This window comes from Xenopus tropicalis, chromosome 3 (genome assembly GCF_000004195.4).
Source record: "Xenopus tropicalis strain Nigerian chromosome 3, UCB_Xtro_10.0, whole genome shotgun sequence".
Taxonomy (NCBI): domain Eukaryota; kingdom Metazoa; phylum Chordata; class Amphibia; order Anura; family Pipidae; genus Xenopus; species Xenopus tropicalis.
Genome location: NC_030679.2, coordinates 97832705 through 97859196, shown reverse-complemented (window position 1 = coordinate 97859196; position 26492 = coordinate 97832705). Strand labels below are relative to the sequence as shown.

The following is a 26492-nucleotide window of genomic DNA, read 5'->3' as shown; positions in this document are numbered from 1 at the left end:
GTAGCACAGATTTAACCATGGGCAACAAATCTCCCCTTGGGCCATTAGCCTAATAGATTTTCATTGGTGTTACTCGCATTTAGATGTGTGTAATAAGCGCCATGCTTTTGAACTCTCATATATGCCTGAAATTGAAACATTTAACCCATTTTATGACAATGAAAGGGTTGTAAAACCAAAAATAAAGTTTTTGCTAATGAAAGAAAAAAACAATATGGTCGAGTCCAGCTGATTAAAAGACCCCTGAGTAGAGGCACTGAAATGGAGTCTTGGCTGGAGGAGACTTTTGTTACATTGTTTAAATAGTCAGAACCAACAGTATATATTGCTTTCAGTATCAATAATATTAATGAATCATTTTAAAACCATTGACAGTTTGTTATGGTAAATTTATCTTTTTCTCCATTGGGCAAAAGTTTATGTTTGGATTAACAATCCCTTTATATTACACACCATGAAACATAAAAGCTTAGTACAGACAACATATACTGTATATATCTTGGGTTAAGTTAAATTATTCCCAATAACTGTGTATTTTATTCATGGTACCATTAACAGCATCTGTATGCTGTATCTTGCACATGAGGCCACAATCTGCCATTTTTTTGCACTTTGACCACTGTGTGCGGCATTGTGCAGATAACTGTAGGTTTCTGACTATACTGAGTGTGGCCTGTGTTAGACCACGCTGGATTTGTCTGATTCTGAAGAGGTCGGCAGAGAGAGGCACGTAGGCATATTTGGCAATTTTGCCACGGCAGCAATATTAAGGTGAAACAATACTCTTATGTATACAGAATATTGGGATTGCTAGTAAAGGCCATGGCCCAGTATAGTATATGGGGCTAACAGGGTCACTGATGAAAAGCCTAATAGGTCTACATATGGCAGGAATGATGGGCATTTTATGAGAGTTGGGGCCTTTCAGAGGCAATGGCTGTCAGGCATGTCTGAGAGAGGAGTGATGTTACTGATGCCTGTCATAAATGGCAACTCTGCACTGCTGAATAAAATATGACAAGATCTCGAAAATAAAACAGATGTCCACAATGTTTGAGACAGGCAAGCAAATCCAAACGTACAGCAATGTCATTGCCGAGCTGACAGGGACAGCTGGAAGTTCCGAGCTCAGCACAAGCAAGTCACTTTCACAGTGCTGACATGGTACTAACACTGCAGCTCCCAGGTGAGCCTTGCACCGACCCAAGCACCACCAATCAGCACAACAGCTGCATGGAATGAGCCTTTTGTATTCCCACTCATGCACGCACGTGCACACCTAACTGCAACCTGTCACTGGCATTATGCTTGAGGATAACAGTAAACCATAGACCGATTCTCTGTTTCAGCTCTGTCCATTTAACAATACATGGCAGGTAAAGGGTCAAGAACTGTGTATTAATGAGCCCATTCCTTACCCCAGCTGTTGCTTGTGTCTCAAGTTTAAAGTTAAAGATGAGTTAATTATTCAGGGGCGGTAAAGAAAATCCTACTTAAACTGCCCTCCACTCAACTCAGTAGCTAACCTTTCTTTCAACGCAGTAAAAAGAAAGGTTAGCTAAAAAAATCTGCCTGCTGAATTGTATGAGGTGAGGTACACATGAGACCCCCAGCAGTCAATGGACTTTTTGCCTGGCCTTACGGATGAGCTGTCTTTAATTAACTTTTGCTCTAAATATAAGAAACTGCATAAATTATGTTGACTGAATAATATTGAGCATCCACTATAGATTTGGACTTATTTGCCCCCCCAAAAAATATGGCCATCTGTGAAACAAATCAGCATGTTAAACTTTGAGTGTATTTGCACAGTATTCCCGATAGACATGTTCATTTCTGTTTCAGACATGTTCTCATGTTTCAGTTATGTTATCAGTATCTTTTATTACTTTATATAATCTATATTATCACATTAAAAAAATGCTTACATTATATCACATATAAGGATTTTAGTAATGCAGATATAACAAAAAAAGTCTGGGATTTAGCAAATCCCAATAAAAACAGTGGGTTTGTTGAACCCTAGTATATGAGCTAAATGTGTTCTATATTAAGATGCGTCTCTGTGCAAAACTCACCTGTTACTTAGTGCTAGAGAAAAGGGCACGTTCTTTCCTGTGCAAGTTTTCTACTGAAAATAATGCTCAGTCTGTCAGGATTTTCATCCTCTATTTTTAACTAAGGATGCTTTAACTAAGAATCCAAATTATGGAAAGAGCTCTTATATATAATATATAAATGGCTGAACATTGCTCATTATTCCTCTAATTATCACTGGCCTTGTAGTGGGCATTATGTAAACATGAAATGTGCGCCCCTAGCAAAGCAATGATTGCCAGTATTTATCACCATAATAAAGCAGCATGTGTCCAATATTTATTGTGTAACCAGAGACTTTGTGGATGTGAATGTAACCAGTTTATCTTAAATGTTTATCTTAAATTATCTTAAAAGTGAGAGGACCCAAAGAATGATGTAACTTTCTAGTAATACAGTCTGGTGGTATATTTGTTTGGAAAACAGATGCACAGGGGGGCTTATTGGGGGTAAGAGGGGCAAAGACTGATATAAATGTGGGCAGAAGAGAAAGCTGCACAGTTCGAAGTCTTTGGATTTTAGAGAGGTGCAGAGGCTGATGAATAAAAACAGGGGCTGCAGGATATAATATTATTTAGATGGGAGAAATACATAGAGGCGGTGATTGCAGGTGATCAATGCAGAGATTGATGTGTTTGTCAGAGAGATGCAAAGATTGATGTATTTGGTATGGAGAGAAATGCAGAGGCTGATGTGTTCAGTAGCTACAGAAAAAATACAAAAGCTGCTAAATTAGCTTGGCAGGGAGTTACAGAATCTTCTGTATTTGTGTGTTAGAAAACTGCAGGTCTGTAGAATGCAGCTGTCTGTTCCAGTCATGTGCTAAATGCACTCGAGCAGTTATGAGCTCTCTTATAAAAAAGCTTAGTCGTGACCATGCTCAAGCATGAGCTGTAATCGCTTGATCTTCAAGAAGCATGCAGTAAGAGGAATACACATATATCACAGACACATTAATAATACATATTTTTCAACGCCTACTCACCATTCAGATCTTGTTAAAGGCATCAGCAATGGAATCTTTCAGCAGTATGTAAATAACAGCGTCAAAAGGGTAGCCAGATTAAATTATAAATATGATTTTTTTTTCATGTAACATATGTCTGTTGTGTGTGTCAATTCCCTTTAACACATCGTGTATAATTTTAACACCAGTAGGCTGGATTTTCCAATTAAGAATGCTGGTTTTCTTTTCATTTGGCCCATGTACATGGATACGTACTTAGCAAGGTCAGATCGCAATGAAAGGTCTTTTAACAGAATGTTATTGGCCACAACCTGCTTGTGAGTAAGAAGCCAGTGAAGGGAATAATATGAGAAGGAGGAGTATAGGCCACTGTACATTGTATAGCCTTTATGGCTTCCAGTTTTAGGCTTATGGCATACAAATGTTGTTTATCAGCTCAGTCATCTCTGAGCGAATCCTGTAATCAAAGTGCCAGTCCTCATTGAGAGTCCATGCCAGTTACTTTCCTGTCTATGGCAGAACAATATCATACCTATACACAGAAGTGTAGGTAAATGGTAGCTTATCACCCTATTTCTGTGATAAGAGATGCCTATAATGGTTCTAACTCCTTCTATTACATTTATCAAAAGAATTTCTCCTTAGAGCCATGTGTTGATCCATTGTGATTTAATTATGAACCCTAGGACTGAGCCATAAAAATATATTTGCCCTATGTGTCTGAGGCTGAAGTGACCACCATTCAGTTAATTAATGACCAGACTGAACAAATGGATAGTGTTTGTTAACAAGCAGATATAAACTGGTAATTCTGTAATAAATAATTTGGTAACATTGAAAATGTTATCAGTGATGTTTTCCTTTTGCCCACATACCTATCACTAATGAGTTTTTCCTCTGCACACAGTAGAACTAAGGTTACACTTAAACCTCTGTGCTCTGAATGTGGAATATTTCAATAAGGGCTCTGGCACACGGGGAGATTAGTCGCCCGCAACAAATCTCCCTTTTCGCGGGCGACTAATCTCCCCGAATTGCCATCCCACCGGAGAAAATGTAAATCGTCAGTGGGATGGCATACGTGGCGCCACGATTTCAATGAAATCCCGGAAGTTGCCTTGAGAGGAAACTTCCGCGATTTCGTTGAAATTGCGGCGCCGATTTGCATTTTCGCCGGTGGGATGACAATTCGGGGAGATGACTAATCTCCCCGTGTGCCAGAGCCCTAAGGCATAATATGTGGTGCTTTCATCCTAATTTAATCAGATAAAGAAAGTTTTGGGTGCCAGGCTTCTTAATCAAACAGGGACAATTTATTGCTGCAGGTAGAGATATGGGACCCGTTATTCAGGACGCTCGGAACCTGGGTTTTTACGGATAAGAGGTCTCTCCGTAATTCAGATCTCCTTCCTTAAATCTACTAAAAAATATTTAAACAGTAGTTAAACCCAATAGGATTGTTTTGGCTCTAATAAGGATTAAATATATATTAGTTGGGATCAAGTACAAGGTACAGTTTTATTATTACAGAGAAAAAGGAAATCATGTTGAAAAATTAGAATTATTTGCTTATAGTGGAGTCTATGGGAGATAGCCTTTCCATAATTCTGAACTTTCTGGATAATGGGTTTTTGGATAAGGGGTCCGATACCTGTACCCAAACATACAAAATGTGAGCATGTATAAAAAGAAAAAGAGATATTTTGTGCTAACGTGATACTGTTTATTGGCTAACTGATACATGCAAGAATGCAAGCTTTGAAGAAAAAAATTAAGTTCTTTATCAGGCATTTTCATTATGTTATATAAAAATCCCTGACATTACATGTTTATGAAAATGCTTAAAAGTTTGCATTCATGCATAAATCAGTTAGCCAATAAACGGTGTCACATTGCCACAAAAAAAAATCTTTTTTTACTCTGTCTGAAATTATGGCTAACAGGATGCAACATTCTACTGAAACTATAATAGGAACAGAATTGATATACAGCCCTCACAGCAGTTCATGAAGTGGCTCTCTGGTACAGCTATGTGTATATAAACGGCATTATGTTTTGCCACTATTTGAGTGAATCACAGCAATAAAGAGGATTGTGTTTTTCTTCCCAACCAACAGTACCCAAAGCAATGGTTGTCTTCTGACTGATGAAGTTATAGAAAATGAAAAGGACTGTGAGCTCTACTGAGCAGGGCCTCTTTATGTTTTGTATCAGTTGTATGTTTGTATATAATCTGTATTCTGCTGTACAGTGTTAGAGAATGTGTTGCCACTTTATAACTACATATTATAATAATAATGCTACTACTGATAGTAATAAAAAGAGTGTTAGAAATCAATATAACTAAATGACTATGGAGTAATGTAATGTCACAGAGTTTACAAGAGGTCTAGCAAGCAATTACATGTTTTCTTTACAGCAGGCGGCTGCTAAATATCTCTTGCTGATTGGCTGCTATGGATAACAGATGGTTTGTTGCACTTTCAAAAACACATGCTGAGCACTTAAGAATGCATTTTAAAATACAACTAAAGGTCCCCATACACGGGCCGATATCGGTCCCTTGGACCGTTTCGGCAGCTTATCGGCCTGTGTAGGGGCAGAAACAAGGGGCCTGCCTGACCGATATCTGGCCTGAAATTGGGCAGATATCGATCGACCAGGTTAGAAAATTCAGTCGGATCGGGGACCGCATCGGCTCATTGATACGGTCCCCGAACCGACTGCCCCATTGCCGCCAATTTAATTCGATCGTTTGGCCTCAGGGCCAAACGAACAATTTTTTTTTTTTTACCTACACGCTCCCCGATATCGCCCACCCGTAGGTGGGATTATCTGGTGAAGATCCACCCGCTTGGTGATCTCGCCAAGTGAGCCAATCTCGTGTATGGGGAACTTTAGTGCTTCTTGTGAGTTCTAATTGCAATCTTTTATCTTATTGTTAAATGTGCAAAAAAATGTGGGTAAGGGAATACTGATTAATATATTACATTTGTAATGAGGGGTGGGTGTGTTCTAATGGCCCATGCCAAAAGCACAGTAGGAGGGGGTAGCCAATCACAACTCTCCAATAACACAAAGAAAGGCCTTAGTTCCCTATCAGGTCGCCCTATTTGCTGCACCTATTGCCTGAATCAGGAAACTTTGCACGACTTTAACAAAGGCCTTTTCACCAGCGACTCTTGTTGCCAGTGGAGAGGCATTTCGTAGCAGTTAGTCGCTGCTACTATTGCGGCGAATAACACACTCTCTGGTATATCAGCCTTACCCTTTATAGAGTATATACTTAGAAGAATAACATATATGTGAAAATATTTTAAATCACTAATTGCAATGTTATTTTAAAGTCATATAAGAGGAGGACAATGTAGTAAATAGAATGAGAAAAATATAGCATACCTTATACATTTTGTTGTTTCTACTTTGTTCCCCAAATAAGGTCAAAAACAGTAAGAAATTTCATGAAGCTTTCTCCATTTTTGTGCAAATAACTTTTTTGTACATTGTCTCCTATGTTTCCCAGGAGTATCTAAATGCATCTAATGCTCTACATATTATTTTTTGTTCCAGGAATAATATAGGGTTAACATATCTAACGTGCAGCTGCAGCATTAAATGCGTAGAGAAGTCATCAGAGCTCTTATCAACTGTCTCTTCATAGACTGGTATTTCTGGGAGATTTGATTTTGCAGAAACCTTACATTATTCCTGTGGGATTATATTCTGACACGTCAGATTGTTTTTTCATCTTTCTTGCTGAGTAGGTGAGACTCCTTTAACACATCGCAAACACAGGTCTTCAGAGCCTGATACTCATCAAGTTTCCCAAATGTAGATCCCTGAAAGTGCAGCGTTTGACCTGATAACATTTCAAGGTCGTGCTCGCTTCAATGTCATTGCGCGTCTGGGACATTCTGCTACCTGTCTGGTTCTGTCACCCTGAGAAAAAGGCAAATATTTCTGCTCTGAGAAAGGGCAGTGTTTGAAGTTTGATGCCAGTGCTAGCTATGTAAAGCAGTGGTATTTTATTATAAAATGTTTGCACTGATCATATTATGGGAATTTGTTTCTTTAAAGAAAAGGCTCATTTACCAATTCTAGGTGCCAATATAAGCACGGATATAAAGTGCCATATACTAAGCACTTCTGCCAACGTGCATTATATTTGCAACTTTACATTTGAAGGCATGCTGGATATAATTACATGGGATCCATATTTCTCATTTACGTTGAGTATGCCTGATTTAATGAAATCAATATGAAACATGTTCTTCAATTTTGCCCTACAGCCAGAGCCTTCTGAATAAGAGGTAAAAAGTGCCCACTATGTTTGCACAGTAGCCCCCTTTCCAGTAAGAGGTAAAACGTAAATTCCAATTTTTCCTCAGAACCCCTTCTACAGTAAAAAGGGCATACCTTGTTGTGTTCATAGGGTATTCCTATTGCATTAAGGCATACTGTATATTTAATATAATTATAATACACAAGAACCTATGGCAGAGCTGTCCAACTGGCGGCCCGCAGCCCCCCTCTGTGTGGCTCCCCCCACCTGTCTGGCTGCTGTGACTGTTTACCTTTGTGCAAGCTTTAAATTGTATCAGTACTGAGATTAACTGGCCCCCTGCATGGTTAACACCTCAGATTCAGGCTGTAAACCCCTGTATAGTATAAACATGTAATCCCCTGTACTGTTCACACTTTTTAATCCCTGCATTGTTCACACCTCAGGCTCAGAGTTTCAACTGTTCACACCTCAAAGAGACTGTAGGAGCAGTGCCAGCATTGTGTCACTAGATGCTTCCTGTGTGTGCCATACTCTGCCTGCCTATGCTGCCTGTGTGCACATATAGGCAGCATAAGGTGGGTAGAGTATGGCACACACAGGTAGTATAAGGCAGGCAGAGTATGGCACACACAGGCAGCATAGGGCAGGTAAAGTATGGCACACACAGGCAGCATAGGGCAGGCAGAGTATGGCACACACAGGCAGCATATGGAAGGCAGAGTATGGCACACAAAGGCAGTACTCTGCCTGCCCTACCCTGCCTGTGTGTACCATACTCTGCCTTCCCTATGCTGTCTGTGTGTGCCATACCCTGCTTGTCCTATGCTGCCTATGTGCCTTACACAGCCTGCCCTATGCTGCTTGTGAAGGAAGGCAGGGGTTTGTTCTGGAAGTTTGTTAGCATTTGGAAATAGTCATTATATGCTCCCTAAGGTAATTATATGCTGGGGGTTGCTGTGCTACCCAAAGGGGAGGAGGAGGCATATGGATTAAAGGGTGTGTCTTATTATGACATAATATAATTTTTTCACATATTAATGAAGGGTGATATCCCTACACCAACCATTTGGATTTTGCTGCTCTACCACCATTAATGTCGGTATGGTCTTAAAAGCTCCTGTGATAACATGGGTGTGGTTAAAATTGGGCATTGTTTTAAAAAAGGGGAGTGGTCAAAACTGTCTTCCATTATTGGCCCTCCACCATGTAGGCCAGAAAAATTCCAGCCCTCGGTACCACAGAAGTTGGACAGCACTGGCCTATGGTCATGGAACTCTTTGTGACTTATAATATCCTTATATTTTACTTATATTTTTATAGTGAACATTATTCACTATATTTTTAACTTAAACTGGCCTTTCCTTTGCCTCAGATGATGCCTGGCCACTTTAACCTGATGCTTATTTTTTACAATGCTGGATATGAATATGACAGGGGACATAAACTATTTTTTAGTTGGTTGAAGGTTGATACATTTAAATGGGACTCTTCTAAAATTCCATCTGTAATGATTAGATACTAGGGCAATAAATCAATAAATATTGACTGGGGATGTGTGAATGTATATGTCCCCTATTTATTAGAACATGTTCAGTTGTCCTTATAACTGCACTCGTGGTGCTTCTATATAGATACTAAAGCAAGAGAGGGAGATCAAGGAAGCAGTTAGAGACAAGTTTTTGGGTTTTTTTGCAGCAATTTAATACTGAGTAGTTTTATTGTTGCAAAGGGAATATGTACACTAGACGAGAGGATTGGTGTGGGTTTTTCAGGCAGCAGCTAGTTCTTTTTCACGCTTTCCTAGATCTGCCTTGATTAGGCTCTTAATGAACAAATCTCTCTGTAGACTCATAACAATGAGACAGGTCATGTGCAAATATTTGTCAAGAAACGCAGTTCCAGGGAGTGGTTAAGCAGTGTGAGTGTAGCAATCAGTACACATGCCAGCCCGCTGGCCTATTTTCAGCTGGCACACAAGCCGTGCTTTTGAGCTTCAGAGAAAAACACAACTCTTAGAAATTGAACAAAATCCCTCAAGCACCTGAGCAACACGAGTGGACTCTGTCCAGTGGTCTGAGGAATGTTTTCATGTCTGTTTGAGTGGTTGGGTGTTAAACCATCAAAATATTTATGCAAGGATGGTAAATATTCCAAAGGAACAGGACTGTATGCTGAATAACTTTCTACAACTCATGTGATTCAGAGGGAACTTGCATTTAGTTCAACATAACTCTCTGTGTAATACCGTTTAAAATGGTCATTAGGGGGTCGTTAGTGGGATTCTGGGAACAATAAAAACATTGTTGAATGATAACAGGAGTACGCTAATGAAACTAGACAACTTTTTGCCCAGAACTTTATGGCTCTTTGTTCAAGTGACTTCTTACATTTTCCCTCCAGCTGAACACAATTCTCAGGATTCCTCTACAGCGCCACATTTGTAACATTATAACAGTGCAAGGTAACAGTGCTGTTATCTTGAATGCTAGGGATATGTGGAGCTCTTCTATGAATGAGAGTGGTATCCAAATATGGAAATATCCAGGCTTAGTTAACATCAGTAGAGTCTTGGTACACAGTTATGCCTCCAGTTTAGCATTTTGCTTTTAAGTTTGCATTCATTAAAGATCTTATTATTACAGAGGAAGTTTGTTTAAATAAACAATACACTATAAAGAATAGTACTGCAGTTATTTAGTGCATGCTGAGCAACAGGGTTCTGGTAAATAGATGCCAAAATTGTAGTGATATTTTTGGATTATCACAGAAAATTCTACTTTTGTGCATATTCACCCCTTCCTCCATCAATTCCAATTTCGATGGAACAGTCCAGTATCACAGACCACCCAAAAGGGTTTCAATTGGAGAGTGGTTAATGTCTCAATAACTTTTTGCGGCTGTGGTGGATCAAGAACATGGCCTAAAATGGCCTACGTTTTGATGTTCAAAAGGTATTCACTATAAATATTTTTCACATTTTATTTTTCAAAAGAGCTTATGAACCATGTATTTTTAAAGGCATTTCTTGATTTCACCTTGAGTCAGGGCTACTATCAGAAATCTTGGGGAAAAGTTGTTTGTCTGGGGAACCCCATGAATACAAGCACATATTAATAACATTCTTGTCCACGCTCCTTGTGTGCCGTACACAAAAGGTTAGCTAGCAGTTAGGCAGGTTTTGCTTGAATAAAAGGTTGAATTTGATGGGAGTGTTTTTTATTTCAAGTAGGAGATAGCTCATACAATGAATGAAGTAAATAGATCATAATTTAAACAGTTAATGTTACTCTATAATTAGTAATTTGTATAAATTGTTCAATTAAATAATAAATTAATTAATTAATGTGCTCATATCATACATTTACTCACTCTTTGCTGCAACTGGAATAAAAACTGAATGGTTATTATAGTATTTTATATACAGTACAAAGGCCTACATTGAAACAACCAGTAATCCTGATGAAGTCACTTGAGCCCCAAAGCAATAATGGACTCACAGCAGGGGGACCAAGAACAAAGGTGGGCCCTTGTTCCTAGATACCCAAATGACTTTAGTTACTCTATTGCAGTTAGAATAATAAAAGCAAACAACTGATTGGATGATTGGGTTTACCACATTACTACAAGCTAGGCCTGAGCTATTGCAGTACATTTATAATGATCAATAATGCAATAGGTATTGCCAATCTGGGTGCTGAACACCCAGAAAGAAGACCATACTGCAAAAGGAGGAAGTAACATCTGTTATAATGTGTTTACATTTTAGAATTTCATTCATCTCATGGAAGCAAAACACAAACTATTTCTAGACTGTGCCCAAAGTTATTTTTTTTTGTTCATTCTAGCTGAGCTTTTTGCATTTGTTTCACCAGGAAGACATTAAATCCAATTATTTCATTGTGAATGTACCTGATGTCAGACAAAGACCTAGCAACAAACAAACCAGCAGAGAATATGCCATTAATTATAGCACGGAAGAGCAGTTCACATTCTTAAGTTAATTAGAAAGTGTGATTACCATTGAGACCTGGAAACTTGTAGTTAATGTGAAAGGAATTTGAAAAAGGCAGCAATGGAGAATTGGGTGAGAATATTGTTCTTGCAGCAGAAGATCCAAATTAGAATTCTCTGTAAGCTCTGTAACAGGATGCACTGAATCGCCTGCTGGCACTAAAATAAAACAATAGAGGCCTACAGGCATACAGTATGTACATAAGGGCTCAGATGTTTCTTCATATTGCTCCTGGATATTTTCCTGATGGGTGGGAATTGTCGCTTGCTCATACTGCAGAGAGCAAATAAATGGTTGTTTGCTTCTGTATGAGATTGTAGATATGTAATGAGCTATTTACAAAAGCAATGCTGAGCTGAAATTAATGCAAATATGTTACATGGAGCTGGTTGTACTCATCTAGTAGGGTCTGCTCAGCTCTGCTGTTGGTAGAGCAGTGTCACTGGTATGACAGGTCTGCTGTGGAATTAAGTGCAGAGCCATTGTCAGGTTTCTCAGACAATGAAAGTGTCATGCAACTGCTGTTCCCATGGAGCTGTAGCCCCACTGCTATAAACGGACATGCCATGTGTCACTGTCTGGATATGCAAGTTCCTTCCTATAGCCGATTGCATGACACAAATGCACAATTGGCCAAGGTACTCATTATATATAGCCCTAAGGCTTGACAACATCTCTAGGGGATATTGTTTATAGCAGCACATGATATTATTTTGTTATACATCACAGCTTTCTGTCACATCTGCCCCCCTCCAAGCATAAACATAAGCATTTGCCTTTAAGCTGCAAGAAAAGTTGCAGTTTATTGCAGATGAAATATCACCCAGAGGTCATCTGAGAAAACCTAGTTCTTGGCAGATAATTAAGGGAAGAGTTGGTCTACACTATCAAAACTGTGGCCAGTCTGGACCAACACATTGTATTGCCAGGGTTAGCTTAAAAATCTGTTTAAACTTGTTGGAATGTCAGCTGATTCAAAGGCTTGCTTTGCTGGGTAAAGGTATCCACAACCTAATGGATGCACATAACCATGCTGGAATTCAGGTAAAAAATGCTGCATTATGAGCAAAAAAACTTTCACTAAATAATCCCATTACCCCGATATTTGCTAATAAGCAGGTGCTCTGGCGTGCAAGACTATTGTCATGTAATCTTGTTCCAGTGGTATAATGCATATGAGCCATATGGCACTGCCACCCATCCCTGTCCACTGAGCATACAGTGTAATGCGTGCTGTAGGGCTGATGCAAGAATGCAGTGATAGATAACTGGCAGCTGCTTTAATTTTACACAGAGAAGATTATAAAAGTCACATCAATCCAGCAGATTGTCTGGCCCTAAGGATAGTGCTGAGGACACCGGGAAATAACACCATTCCTTTGGATTATGCTGGAACCCAAGCAGCTTAGCAGCATTTCTTCTGTACTAAATCCGCATGTGCCCAATTGCTGTGCAAGCAGCGCACAAGCTCCTGGGCTATAGAAGTCACGCAGACTGACAGGATATGAGATTTGCTCCTTGAAGCAGTTAGCATTGTTATGAGATTTGCTTCCCTGTTTATTTTTGTAGGGCCCAAAGACAAACAGCCTTTATCTTGTTTAGCAAGCATTTTGTGTATAAACATTCCCTGTTTATTTTTTGCTGGGTGTGTATATATATATATATATATATATATATATATATATACTGGAGGAAGGGTCAACACTCGCAGGACAGAAACAAGTGATTTTATTAAAGATTTATATATAATAGAAAGAGTGCCGCACACACAGGGACTTGATACAAAAGAAAAAGTGCTTTTATTGAAAAAATTCCAACATTTTGGGCACAACTGGTTTGTCCCTGAGGAAGAGCACTGGTTGTGCTCGAAATGTTGGAATTTTTTCAATAAAACTTTTTCTTTTGTATCAAGTCCCTGTGTGTGCGGCACTCTTTCTATTATATTTTTGTTTTTGACCTGCACCAAGGGCATTTGGACTTGTATAGAGTGTGCTCCTCTCTGTATACTATATATATATATATATATATACAGGCCCGGATTTGTGGCCACAAAAGCTCCCTTAACCCCTTACCACATGTGCATGCCCACCCAGTGTAACAAAGCACAGCGCTTTAGAAAGGCCCTTGTGGTCAGGAAATCATTAACCGCATAGCTGGTAGTTTTATGGATTTTATACTGTTTTAAGATTTTCTAACCTCAGAACAGGATTCTAGTATTTTTTATTCAAACTCAGGAAGAAAACACAGTTTCCCAGATTTATTTGATTTATGGCCTGCACAGGGAGCCACTGGACTACAGTTGCGATTGGTTGGTAGTTGCTAATATTTTTTTTCAAATGTTTTAATGGCAGAGTTGCAATTGTGCCCATAAATGCCACTGTAAAATTACAATATATATATTTATACAGTCAATGGTAGCCGGCACTCGCGTTTATTTCCTCTTTCTGATGGCCTGGGTACAGTCCGGAAAATAAGGTATTCAGAATGTAATAGAGATCCGCACATCACAAGACAAGGCTTATCGGTGATAAAGAACACTTTATTTGGAAGCCTCCAAATAAAGTGTTCTTTATCACCTATAAGCAATGTGATGTGAGGATCTCCATTACATGATATATATATATATATTGATTGATTGATATATATATATAGATTGCTCAGCTCACTGTATTTGATTGCTTTCTTCATTTCATTTGGGATTTATTTATTACACTCAGATCCTGTGACAAGCAATTGAATCAAAATTCAATTAATGGTTACACAATGGGCTAGATTGAGATAGAGAAGAAAAACTGGTTTATCTGACGACAACTCCATTAGGACATTAGGTCTATGGCACGTACTGTGCTTTGATCGCTGCTGTATGTGCCAGTGATTGAGGTGGTGCCTACTGGTGCAGAAAGCTTATCATTCACTGGAATGGGAAGTGTTGTCGGGTGCCTTGTACTTATGATTAGTAATTGAAAATACAAGTGAATAGGAAGTGATCTAAACAGAGTAGAGGAAGTTTGATGTATTCTAAAAGCAGAGGCAATGAAATTCCAGACTGTCCCATAGCCCATAAAATTTATGGGGAAATATGGAACTGACCCGGGAAATACTTTTCCTTTTGCAGTAGCATTGCTAGTCTCGCTTTTATGCGTATTTCGGCTACATGTGAGCGTTTTTCAGCTTGCCGAACACCATACGCCTGGTGTGGCATCAGCCTTAAAGCATGGGCTGGGGGTTCACCTACCCTCTGTTGTAAATTGATCCTGCTGAGCATAATCCATGAGTTTCATTAAAGGCAGCTGTTACAATTGATCCAATTGTTGCTAACAGAGGTCGGCATCTGAAAGACCCCTGCCTCCAACCAAAGTGATAATATAACATTTAAAGGTTCCTAAATGTACAGCTTTTTTTTAATGTGTTTGTAGTGTGTACTAAATTGTATCAAGGTAAATACAGTTTCAGGTTTGGCCAACTATTTATTGTGTGTTTGTTTTATCTAAAAGCAGAGAAGCATTGATGTCTTTAAATTCAAGTTCTGGATGTTTCACTTCTAAAACCTGCATTAAAAAATAGAATCAGTGAAAGAAAGGCACCCCACCCATCACTCCCTTCCAACCATAGCAGATTGCGCTGCACAGTTCTCTTCTACAAACCACACTGTGTCATTATCTCGCTACAGGTCACAGTGTGCAGTCAATTTCAGTTTAGCCTTATATTAATTAACGCATTCTACTGTCTATATAAATCATTTAAATCATTTAAAAGCAATAACTAATCCAATCACTAAAGAGAAGACCTTGCATATTTAATTCTGTGGTGACAGTGACCAGACATACAGGGTACCATGAGAATATTAGCTGTGCATGTAGGAAGATATCTGTACAAGTGACTGGATAGCTGTACATGTAGGGAGATATATATTTAGGGAGTAGTCTGCCTATATTGCCATTGCAATTTGCCAATATATTGTATGTAGTTTAGTAAGTTGTACACAAATGTAATGCAAGTGGCAAACATGGGCAGTATAAGGGCATACATTTACACATCCCTTTAGTGCTTAGAGTTTAAAGAGATCCTCTACCCAAGAACTGTTTTTTGCATAGTGAAACAAAATATATTGTAAAAATTCTAAGTAACTTTCCAATATACATTAAAGATCTGCTTGTTTGGTGAATTTGCAGAACAAGCGGCTCATTGGGTAATGTTACATGGGCTGATTTGGAAGTGTGTGCAGGAAACTTAAGCAAATTTAGAAAATGACATTTTTTGTGTGCTTTCCCACTGGCGATTCACTTTATTGCCAGTGGTAAAGCATATTGGGGAGATTTGTTGCCTGTGATTTAACTACAAGCGACTAATCTCCCTGTGGCCTAAAAGTATATGGCCAGCTTAAAGGACAAGTCATCCCAGAATATATTTTTGCCTAATAAAAGAAAACAAATTTGTAAGCAACTTTGGACTATACATTCATTACAAATTTGTAATGGCTTTTGCTTTATTTGTATATATAATTGCTAGTAAAAGCAGTGTTTGTCTGTCCTTTACTATTCTCTGCCCTGGTGGCCCTGACACTTTAAACAATGTAACACAAGCAGCAGACTGACAGACCTGCCTTGCTGGAGGAGACAGACCTTTGCAACATTGTTTAAAAGGTAACAACCAGGAGTTCAGCAAATGCTGCATTCAATAGCAGTTACATTTACAAAACTTTTAAAGCACTGAAAATATTTAATACATTCATATTGGAAAGTTGTTTAGAATTATGTTTTCCTTTATTAGGCAAAAATTATATTCTTGGATGACTTGTCCTTAAAGCTGTCCATATACTTTTAGGCCACAGGGAGATTAGTCGCTTGTAGTTAAATCACAGGCAACAAATCTCCCCAAACTGCCTTGACATGTCTTTTAAAGGAGAAGGAAAGGCAAAGTCACTTGGGGGTGCCAAAATGTTAGGCACCCCCAAGTGACTTAAATCGCTTACCTTTTACCCCGGGCTGGTGCCTCTGTTTGGAGAGAACAGCACCAGCCCGGGGTAGCTACAGCGCTTCCTCCTTCCTGCTTTGCTCGCACGCGAATGCGCAGTAGAGTGAAAAGCCGAACAGAGAAGTCGCCTTTACACTGCGCATGCGCCGGTCCCGGGAATTTGCCAGCAAAATGAAGCAGGAAGGAGGAAGCGCTGCAGGTACCCCGGGCTGGTGCTGTTTTCTCCTAACAGGGGCACCAGCCCGGGGTACAAGGTAAGCGATAAAAGTCACTTGGGGGTGCCTAACATTTTGGCACTTCCAAGTGACTTAGCCTTTCCTTCTCCTTTAAGTCTGTTGCATACAATGCCTATTGTATGGTTGTGTAAAGCAAACATAACATATATGATTACTGCAACATGCAGGCAATAAAAATAATTTGTAAATGCATATTGTAGTATGGTAAATAAAACCAAAAGACAAACGCTGACAACCTTTCCACAGGGAAATACGAGCCAAAAGTGCAAAAGTAGTACTGTCTATACAATATCAGTTTTGCAGATCAGATGGATGATGGACAATGGCCTAGAAACCTAATAGGACCATTTAAAAACTAAGTGCCCTGTTCAGAAGAGAATAGCGCTCTTTCTGCGTATGCCGGTGTGTGCTTTTAATCAGCTTTGAATTTATGCATCTAGAAATCATGTAGAAATCTTCTGCTCAGTGCTAATAAAAGTGCCAGCTTCTGATAAGGGCTCCACCTCCACCCGGGTGCATAAACAAAACAACTTAAAATAGATCCTTTTGTTCAACACACTCATTGTATGTGTTTGGATCTATTCATAAGGCTTCTGAAAGGGTTAACCATGGATATTCCTGAAGCAAATGAGCTGCTGAAGGTGGAGTTAAAATAAACAGGCGCATAAGGAAGGAGAGGCCTATTTATGGTTATTTAAATGTGGATGACTAATGTTTATATCAGCCTGACTTTCGCTCCACCCTTCCCCTAAAAATGGAACACAAGCAGCTTTCTCACCACTACCCGAGGCCTTGCCAGTAGAGCAGAGAAATACTTGTGTGAGTATCCTCGCGTGGCATCAGCTCACTGCCCAAATGTGATCTGCAGTAGGAAAGCAACTGCCATACAGTCTGTAACAATAGCCATGGGGCTTGTGCTTACTGGTTTCGAGAAACATCTGTTCATTTGAAGTGGTTGTGGTCATTTTTCAAACAAACAGATACACAGTTTATGTGCAATATCCCATATACTACTAATTGTGTTAGTGTGCATAATCTCAAAGCGTATTTCACTGAAAGAAATGCCTTGCACTTATATTTATTTCTGCTGACATAGTTTTATAGTATCTTGTATAAGCAGTTTGTATCATTTTATATGTATTTATTTCTGACCGTACCACCATGTCATGCCATGCTAACTGGGCAATACCTCCTGGTGCCTCCATTGGGTCTCCCTCCTCTAAATAAATTATCCATTCCCATATCTGTACCATGGGATATTAGTTTTCAGACCCATAGCAGTACCCTTGACATACCCCTGTAAGCATTACCAATCATTTATGACTAATGTACCAAGAACTGTGCTAATTTTAAATACTACTGAGGTACTCCCTGAGTATTTAAAGACTTAACAGCTACAAGTCCTTTATAAAGATCATTGCACTCAGAGGCCTTTTAAAATCTTTTAATTTGGATTGGGGTCAAGTGCTCTATATGCCAGAAGACCATTCTGCTGCCTGAGGCACAAGAGCCTAACTGCTCCCCCGAGACTTCCCCTTACAACTCCCTACGACAGACACACCTCTATATAAAACATGTTGATAGTTCTATTTTCCCGTTGTACAGCCATATTGATGTTAAAACTCAGCCGTTCTGCAGTGTTATAAATGGTACAGATTACATGGTGCACTGTGAGGTGTTGCAGTCAGTGAATTACTTCTGCTGCTGCTGCTGCAATATTGCTGAAATAGCACCGACAGACAAACTAGAGGGCACATTCACTTGCCTAGGCACAGTGTGCAAAGTGCAATTTTAGTAAAAGTTAAAGCACAATTACTATGTTTTTACCGCAATGCACTGGTTTTTCCAGAATTCCAGCGTCATTGTGAACGCTGCCGGCAAGCAGTTCTCTTCACACAATTGCACTGTGCCTATCGAAGTTGCATCCAATTTGCTATGCAACTGCACTCAGTTGCTAATCGGGCTAAGTCTGCCTGCCATTATTTTTGGTGCTTGGTGTGTGAGGGATGTGTGCACCCTCTTCTTTCGGCACACGTGTTCTGCGTTAATTGATGCAGGGCACCGAGGGAACCCTTAAACTGCTGCCTGGTTGGAAATCAAAAGGAATCAATAAGCGCAGCAGCACCTAATTCAGCACTGGATTTCTTCTGGGGGCGCCCCGCTATTCCCCCACCCCCGCTGCTGCGCGAACGCGCACGCATATGCTACAAAGTTAAAACTCCCATACGGAGCGGTGGGGAGAGGTCCTTCATTGCTCCGTATGGGAGCAAAATTTGAAAATGTGCCCTGCCAACAAATCTCTTTAACCACAAGCATAAGGTTGCCCATACATGGGCAGGTATTGGATGCCGATTCTGTCATTTCGATCAATTGGTAGCCTTCACTTATGTAGGAAACTAAAGGATTGATTAGAATATAAAATATCATCTTATCTCAGTTTGAGCCAAATTAAAAGGGACCTGTCACCCTAAGAAACAATTCCAAATTCTTTTCTATTGTGTTTGTCAAGCAAAATAAACTTCACTTATACTATATAAATAATATAAATCTTGTTTTCTTTAGTCTTGGAATTACACAATCACAGCAAGCAGGCAGGCACCATTTTGTTATTCGTTATTAAGGCAAGCTTTGTATCACCCAAAGATCTTGTGTATGTGCCAGAATGGGGTAGCTGATGCACACGTCTATGCACAGGATACACAATTAGATGGTGAGGAGGGAGGGGAAAGTGAGTTCTAAATAAAAAGTGAAAGTAATGGTCTGCCCCGCCTCTATGCCTCATAGAGGCGGGGCAGGCAATATATGATTGATAGCTGGGATTTATAAATGATTTTATAATGGGTATGGTATTCGGGTATTTGGGTTTTCATGTTTAATGTAAGAAGGACTTTTGTTATACAGCTTTTTATGTCTGTGTGACAGGTTCCCTTTAAATTGCAATATCAAAAAAGCACTAATTTGGACCAAACTAAGATCTGAACAATTAACACTCTGGGGCTGATTCACTAAAGGTCGATAATGCTTATTGCATGCTTTTTTGCGTTAAAAAGCATGCGATAAATAAGTACTGATTCATCAAAGTTATTTTGCATGCGTTAATCCGCATATCGCATGTGCAAAAAAACGCATCAGCTCTAAGCGTTATTTCTAGTGCATTGCGTTAATTAGTGAATAGAAATAGTACTAACGCATGATTCACAAAAGCATGTGAAGCGTTAAACGCGCAAAATATCGCATTAATCTGTGCTAATATTAACACTTACTTGGGGCAGGCAGTACTTAAAGGAGAATGCAAGTCAAAATGTAAAAAGCATACTGCCCAATAGTCCTCCTATTGTTTAGTAAAAACGCCACACTTTTGGCTCACCTAATCAAATATTTACTCAGTCACACTTCACATTTTCTAGAACAGGCAGCCATCTCTAAAAAGGTATTCTCCCTTCCTTTCCCTCTTTGCTTCACACTGCACATGTGTTTCATTCCCTCCCCCCCTCCCCTCTGCCAGATCCGCTTCTGATTGGCTGGTGGGCATGTGTAGCTCAGAACAGGAGACAGGATCAAGTTACACACATGCTCAGAGAATAGGAAGGCTGCCGCTGGCACCTACAGGAAGGACAGAGAGATTTCAGTGATATCACTGTAGGCTTCACACTGCTGTAGGCTGCCAGCACCATATCTCAGAGAAGCAAGCAGGGATCTGGGAATTTAGATATGCAGTAAGTACTTAAAAAGAATGCCTTTAGACTTACTTTTTATTTATATTAACCTTTCATTGTCCTTTAAAGAAAATTGCATTTCCTGAGCTTTTGGCAACACAACATGGAGTTTGCAGTCGTATTTTTTCAAGTATGTGTTGGCCCTAGAGTGATGCATCCTCTAGTTTTCAGGGAAATGGTAATTTTCAGAACAGTAGTTTTCAGAAAGTAATGGTTACGTGCGTAATATCGTGCGCTAAATATCCCACACTGCGAAATATATCGCACATGACAGGAAATGACGCACGCAGCGTGAAATAACGCAAGAAAATCACTCATCGCGAGTTAAATAACACAGAGAACATTGCGTTTTAATTATGACGCCTGTCCTTTTTGGTGAATCGAGCGTTAAGTAGCAAAAAATAAGAAGTTATAAAATTTTTAACTCATGCTATAAATAGCACTTGTTTTATCGACCTTTAGTGAATTGGCCCCTCTGAGCCTCAAAAAATATTTGGATTTGAAGCCTGTCCAGCAGTATAAACTGTGTGGTGAAGAACTTCTGCATGAACATTTTTCCCATTTGACCAATGTCACATACACAGGCACCTTAAGAGTATCACAGCTGAGTTTTCTTGGGTTACTCATCCTGTATATAAGTGCTACGAAAGAGAAATAAGACTAAATCATTTAATAAACATTGTGTGTGTGTGTTTGTATTGGGGATGGGGGGGTTGCCTCTGAGTTGCACTGAAATACAGACATGGAACAATACTCAGCATTTAATAGTAATGGACAAGTATCTCTGGCAGACAAGATCAAACAGTAGTTATGTTGATTAATAATCTGTCACATTTATTATATCAGATAGAAGAAACAGACAACAGGCTTCCTGTGCTTTTAACCCTTGATAAACTAAACTGAAGACCATACAGGGTGTATATCAGCTGGCCCATTCCAGTAATAACTTAACAGTTTGAATTCTGATTGTTTGCTGGTATGGCCAGTTGAATCATTTCAATGAAATTTAGATTAAGCAAAAAAAAAAAAAAAAATTTTTTTCAGTACTTTTGCAAATTGTTCAACAAAGTGAAACGTGACAGATTCGCTTAACACTAGATGTGTAGTTCTGTAAGGACAGAACAGCTTCCTGTGGTGCAACCAAGCTCTCAAATCTCTGTAAGTCCAAAGGCTGTGTAATGGCACCTATTAAAATAAGAGTTATTTTATATTAAGGGGACATATTACCTATCTAAATGATAATTGTTAAAATTTAAAGGACAGTGTTTTAATTATAAGGCTTTCCCTCTAGCACCATTACATCAGGATCAGGACTGTACACAAAAAGGCATTTGTATTGAAGTTGAATGAGCACAGTTTTATCATGCTTTGCACAGGCAGACAACTGCATTTGGACAACCAAGTGGTGGGTTAAATAGGGTCAGTCCAATTGGTTGCCAGCCCTTGGGCCAATGATATGTTTACTCGTGGATCACAACTATAGCCCAATGCAGTTCAGTCAGTATCTGAATGAAGTCACATTGTTTTGGTCCTATTTATTTGCGAGTAGTAGCAGGGTCAAGAATGACTGAGCTAGCAGCAAAAATGTAGGAGCAGTTATAAGCAATCAGCTTAAAGTAATACCCGCCTTAAAGGAAAACTGTACCCCCAAACAATGTAGGTCGATATAAAAATATATTGCATGAACAAGCTCATATGTAAAACCCTGCTTCATTTAAATAAACCATTTTCATATAAATATACCTTTTTAGTAGTATGTGCCATTGGGTAACCCTAAATAGAAAATTGCCATTTTAAGAATTAAGGGCCGCCTCCTGGGATCATAGGATTGACAGTGCACACAAACAAGCCAAGGCACACATACATGTTAGGCCCCATCAGCCAATTAATGGACAGAGTTCTGCCTTTTGCTCCAACACTTCTTCCTGTTACACTTAGAGCTGTATTATTTCTGGTCATGTGATCTATGAGGGAGCACCCAGCCCATCACTAAACGGAATCAAGGGAAAGGATGTAAAAGGGCAATATTTACTGATATATATATTTCAATTTGGCGAGATTCCTTAATAGGTCACTTAACATAATATAAACTATGTCTTGGTTAAGTATTCATTCTGGGGGTATAGTTTTCCTTTAAGGAGCTAGTGACTGTTACAGACAGCAGGTATTTCATTTCAAGTGGAGGGAAGTGTGCATAGATCTCTGCTGTTATCCCTGACTTTTTAGCAGAATGGATCAGTGCATAGTAATGAGTTATGACAAAAAAAATCATGATTTGTTAAGAATAAATAAGGGTTTGGACTTTTATGTTGACATTTGATGAAATGCAGTACACATTCTGGTTTGATACAATATTAACATGTTGTTAGGAAGATTAAAGCACTTGGGTTACATCTATTTGCCTCTGAGGCTATAAGTGCAGTCTTGTTATTGTGGCCGTTCCACTTATTTACATATTTTGACAGAAAATCCAATAGACTAAATTGATACTTTCACATTAGATACCACGCCAATCCCTATTCTGGCAGAATAGACCATTAGACATGTAACTTGCCATCTTCGTCTGACAGAAGCATAATGTAATCAGCTGGCATTAGTCTCTTTTGTACAAAAGATTATCAACATGAATGAGAGCTGGGGCATATAGAAAGGAGGCAAACTCAGCATCTATTGTGCAGCTTAACAAATGTGGATTTCCTGTGGCGACACAGAACTTTGTCTTTTACACAAAGGCCAAATTCAGAGTTTAATACATTTATCTACATGTGTTGTTTTAGAGGTGAATACGGGGTAGGGGGTCAGGGAATGCTCACAAAAAAAAGGACACTCGTCCATACAGAGATATGATCATTTACTAGCAACCCTCTAGAGCTCTTGCACAGGCATTTATTCATGATCAATTACTCACACATTTCCAGCAACAGCCATATGACTTAGGGCTTAGTATTTAGCATGTACCAAGTGGCAGAACAAAGTGAAATATTGGTTTTGGTTGTATGCGGAATTACCTACCCTGCTTATAGCTTTAGGCCAAGTCAGAAGGGGTTGGTTGGCTGTAACTGGAAAATACGTTTTTCCCGATATGAGTAAAGAAATATTGCTTTTGCCCACTGACAGAATAACTCCATTGGTAAGCCTTCATACAGATATTCCTAGCAGGGCATTACAATTGGGGTTACAACAGTAGTGCAGGTCTGTACTGGGATACAAAATAAGCCCCGACATTTCAAGTAAACAGAGGAGCAAACTGACCCTCACCAGCCTACTAAATAGTGACTGTCTATGGTATATTATAATCAGCTCCTCTGGCATTTGCCAGAATCCACAGATTGTAGGTCCAGGTCTGCAAGAGATTTAGCAGAAGCAAAGGCTGCTTTTACTTTCATTTTGCATGGAATTTACTTTCATTTTGCATTGAACTTCAATGCATATTTTAGGCTAAGCCCTGCTCTTTCCATATACAGTATCATCTAGTATCAGTGGTCTGTATGTGCACTCTGCAATAAACAGGTTGGAGGTATTTTTTTACACCAGCAATTTCTTTTGTGTGCTTTTTTCCCCCTTTTTTGTGCTCATTACTATAGGCACCTGGCCAGGTGCATCAGGAGGATCTGCACCAGTGGATAATGGACTGAGTTTACAAGGAACCGTGAGTGTATGGACTTTCTTTGTTTGTCAAAGAATCCTTACGCAGACTCAGGGTTCACTACATGCCCTTGTAACACCTCCTTACAAGAGACCAAAGCTGGAATGGACTAATAATCATAAACAATTTGGAAATAATCCATGCATTCCACATATTGTCCAAGTTCTCTTCATACACACTGAGAACTACTTTCCAATGATATACAATAGATTAGATAAGAGCAACACTTGAGGGACTTGTTGCTCACAACACATTTGTGTAGTTATAGTGTGATTATATATCAGTCACATCAGTTTAAGCATGCATATTGAAATGAACACATTTAGCTGTTAAAGTATTGCTTTCCTACTAAAAGAAAGGCTTCAACATTAAAAAAACTTGGCACGAGTTTCATGGTGAACGAATTTTCCAACTCCAGCTATTTAGTGAGATATCTGAGGCAGTGAATTGAGCAACCATTGAACCATTGAAAGCTTTATATTGGCAAACTCTCTAGCTGTGAGCTCTGTCCATTGGCTTCAGTCTGTCCTCAGACTCCAGAGTCAGCATAATGATGTAATCTCTTCTGCTGCCTCTGCAGATTTTGCCTTCCTTATGATCTCAAACTTGCAGTTCCAGCAGAGTACAATCGATCCTTCATCGCCTGCCGCAGGGCTCCGCTGTACACTTCATGGGAGATTTATGAACAAGAGGCAGTTCTGTAGATGACATGAACATATACAGCTCAAAATCATATATATTAAACCCTGTATAGCCACATTCACACTACCTACGTAGATCAGATCATTTTGCTAGGAAATCTAACACTAAATGCTTTTGTTAAAATATTTGTATAATGAATGGAATGGTGGCCAATTTTCGAATTTCATAATTACTGATGAAACTTGATAATCAATGATGATGGGACTACCTTTTTGATGAAGTGGGGTTGTTGCCTGCTGTAGGACATATATTGGCAAAACACTGCTCCAGCCACGAGAAAAAAATTAACAGGTCATCATCTTGCCCAAAACTACAGGCAGCCCAATCCGCCTTCTCTAAAGGTGGCCATACAAAATCAGATTTTAGTTTTCTTCCGACGGACGTTCGAATATCGGTCGTACATTTAAATGCAACGATCTGAAACTAACATTCAGACTGAAATTGTAGGATAATACCCTTAAAATACAAATCAGAGAATGTTCTAAACAATACATGCACAGATTTTTTTGTTAGCCAACAAGAAACAGTCCCTTGCCTCCTAAAGGTGGCCATACACTTTACAATTACGATCTTTACTGTGACCATTGATCGCAGGAATGATCGTTCATTCCCTCCACTGACGTTCATAGCTGAATCATCCGGTATGGAGGTAGAAACAATGAGGAATATCAGTGCGTGTATGGCTACCTTTACAGTATATCTGTAGTGCAGCCATTGGTTAAGTCAGCAGTCAGCAAAGGATAAATAAAAACACTTTGCTCTTCATATAATAAATGATAGAAGGAACTATGACTTGATATCATTTGGAGAGACAGCAACCATTCTGATTAGAGGCCCATATTTGGCCATAGCTTTGGTTTATGCCATTATTCATTAGTTTGAGTTTCAGTGTAAAGCACCGGGACTTGTACAGCTGAAATGTCGACAGTTTGTAATTCTGTGCTAATGAGACCGTGAACAAATTTTGGAGAGGAAGGTGCATGAACCCAAAAACTGTTTGAAAAAGCTGTAGAATAATTTCATTCTCCCTTTTCCCTCTCAATACTGACATTTAGACAGTGTACAAATCATCCTCAAACCATCCATTTCTTTGATGTTATGCCGTCGATGCTGGCAGTTTTATATGGTAAAGGGTCTGATATGAAAAGATTCTAGTGAACACATTATTTGTGTTAATTATGCAGAGGGAAACCCTAGAAAAAATGATGTAGGATGGGAAAGGTTACTCATAGCTCTCAGCTGCCAAAAATGCTAATTTGTTTCTGTGCCGGAGAGTGAACTGGAAGGACAGCTCATGCTAGCTCAGTAAATACATTCCCACACGCATTCCTTTCCTTGGGATGTGTGGGGCCTTTTCATAACAGAAAAAAGGAATGTTATCACATTTTTATTGTTGCTCCAAAACATTTTATTTTTGGTTCTTACTTGCTTTGCATTCCTGTCATAACTAATCTAATCATGCACTACGGATGTGATTGCAAAGCAAGTTTGATTTAGTGCACTGTATTAAGTATTGTACAGCTGCTCAACACATAGATATGTTTAGAAAAAAAAAAGACTAAAAAGACTCTTACAGGAGCAATATGTCATGCTGGCAAAAAAAAGATTCTCCTGTTGTAAATTGTGGGTTATTGTAGAGTTGTTATTGTGGAGGCAATATGAACATTCCATGGTCTTTGTACACTTTGTGCAGGTGGAGAAAGAGCCTCATGGGCCATTAGCCCAAGGCTTGTTTGTGTCTGTAATGATGCACTTTGCATCTAATCCCCACGGTAGTTGCCACTGCAAGGCATTCTGTGCCAGAGCATGGTGCAACTGTGTGTGAGCACCATGCAAAAAGGCATATTGGTCAAGGGT

The 26492-nt window shown here is 39.3% G+C and overlaps 1 protein-coding gene and 1 long non-coding RNA gene across 12 annotated transcripts in view; one reads left to right on the top strand and one right to left on the bottom strand.

Moving 5' to 3' along the window:
• Positions 1 to 26492, top strand: part of tjp1 (tight junction protein 1) — a 201598-nt gene that overhangs the window by 38550 nt on the left and 136556 nt on the right. The gene's annotated exons all lie outside the window — the stretch shown is intronic.
• LOC116409768 overlaps positions 23881 to 26492 on the bottom strand; it is a 70098-nt gene continuing 67486 nt past the window's right edge. For 2 of the 3 annotated variants that reach the window (XR_004222033.1, XR_004222035.1), the window contains one exon: positions 23881 to 24631. This is a non-coding gene — a long non-coding RNA (uncharacterized LOC116409768). The remainder of the gene's footprint in view (positions 24632 to 26492) is intronic. The other variant, XR_004222034.1, reaches the window with a different exon arrangement.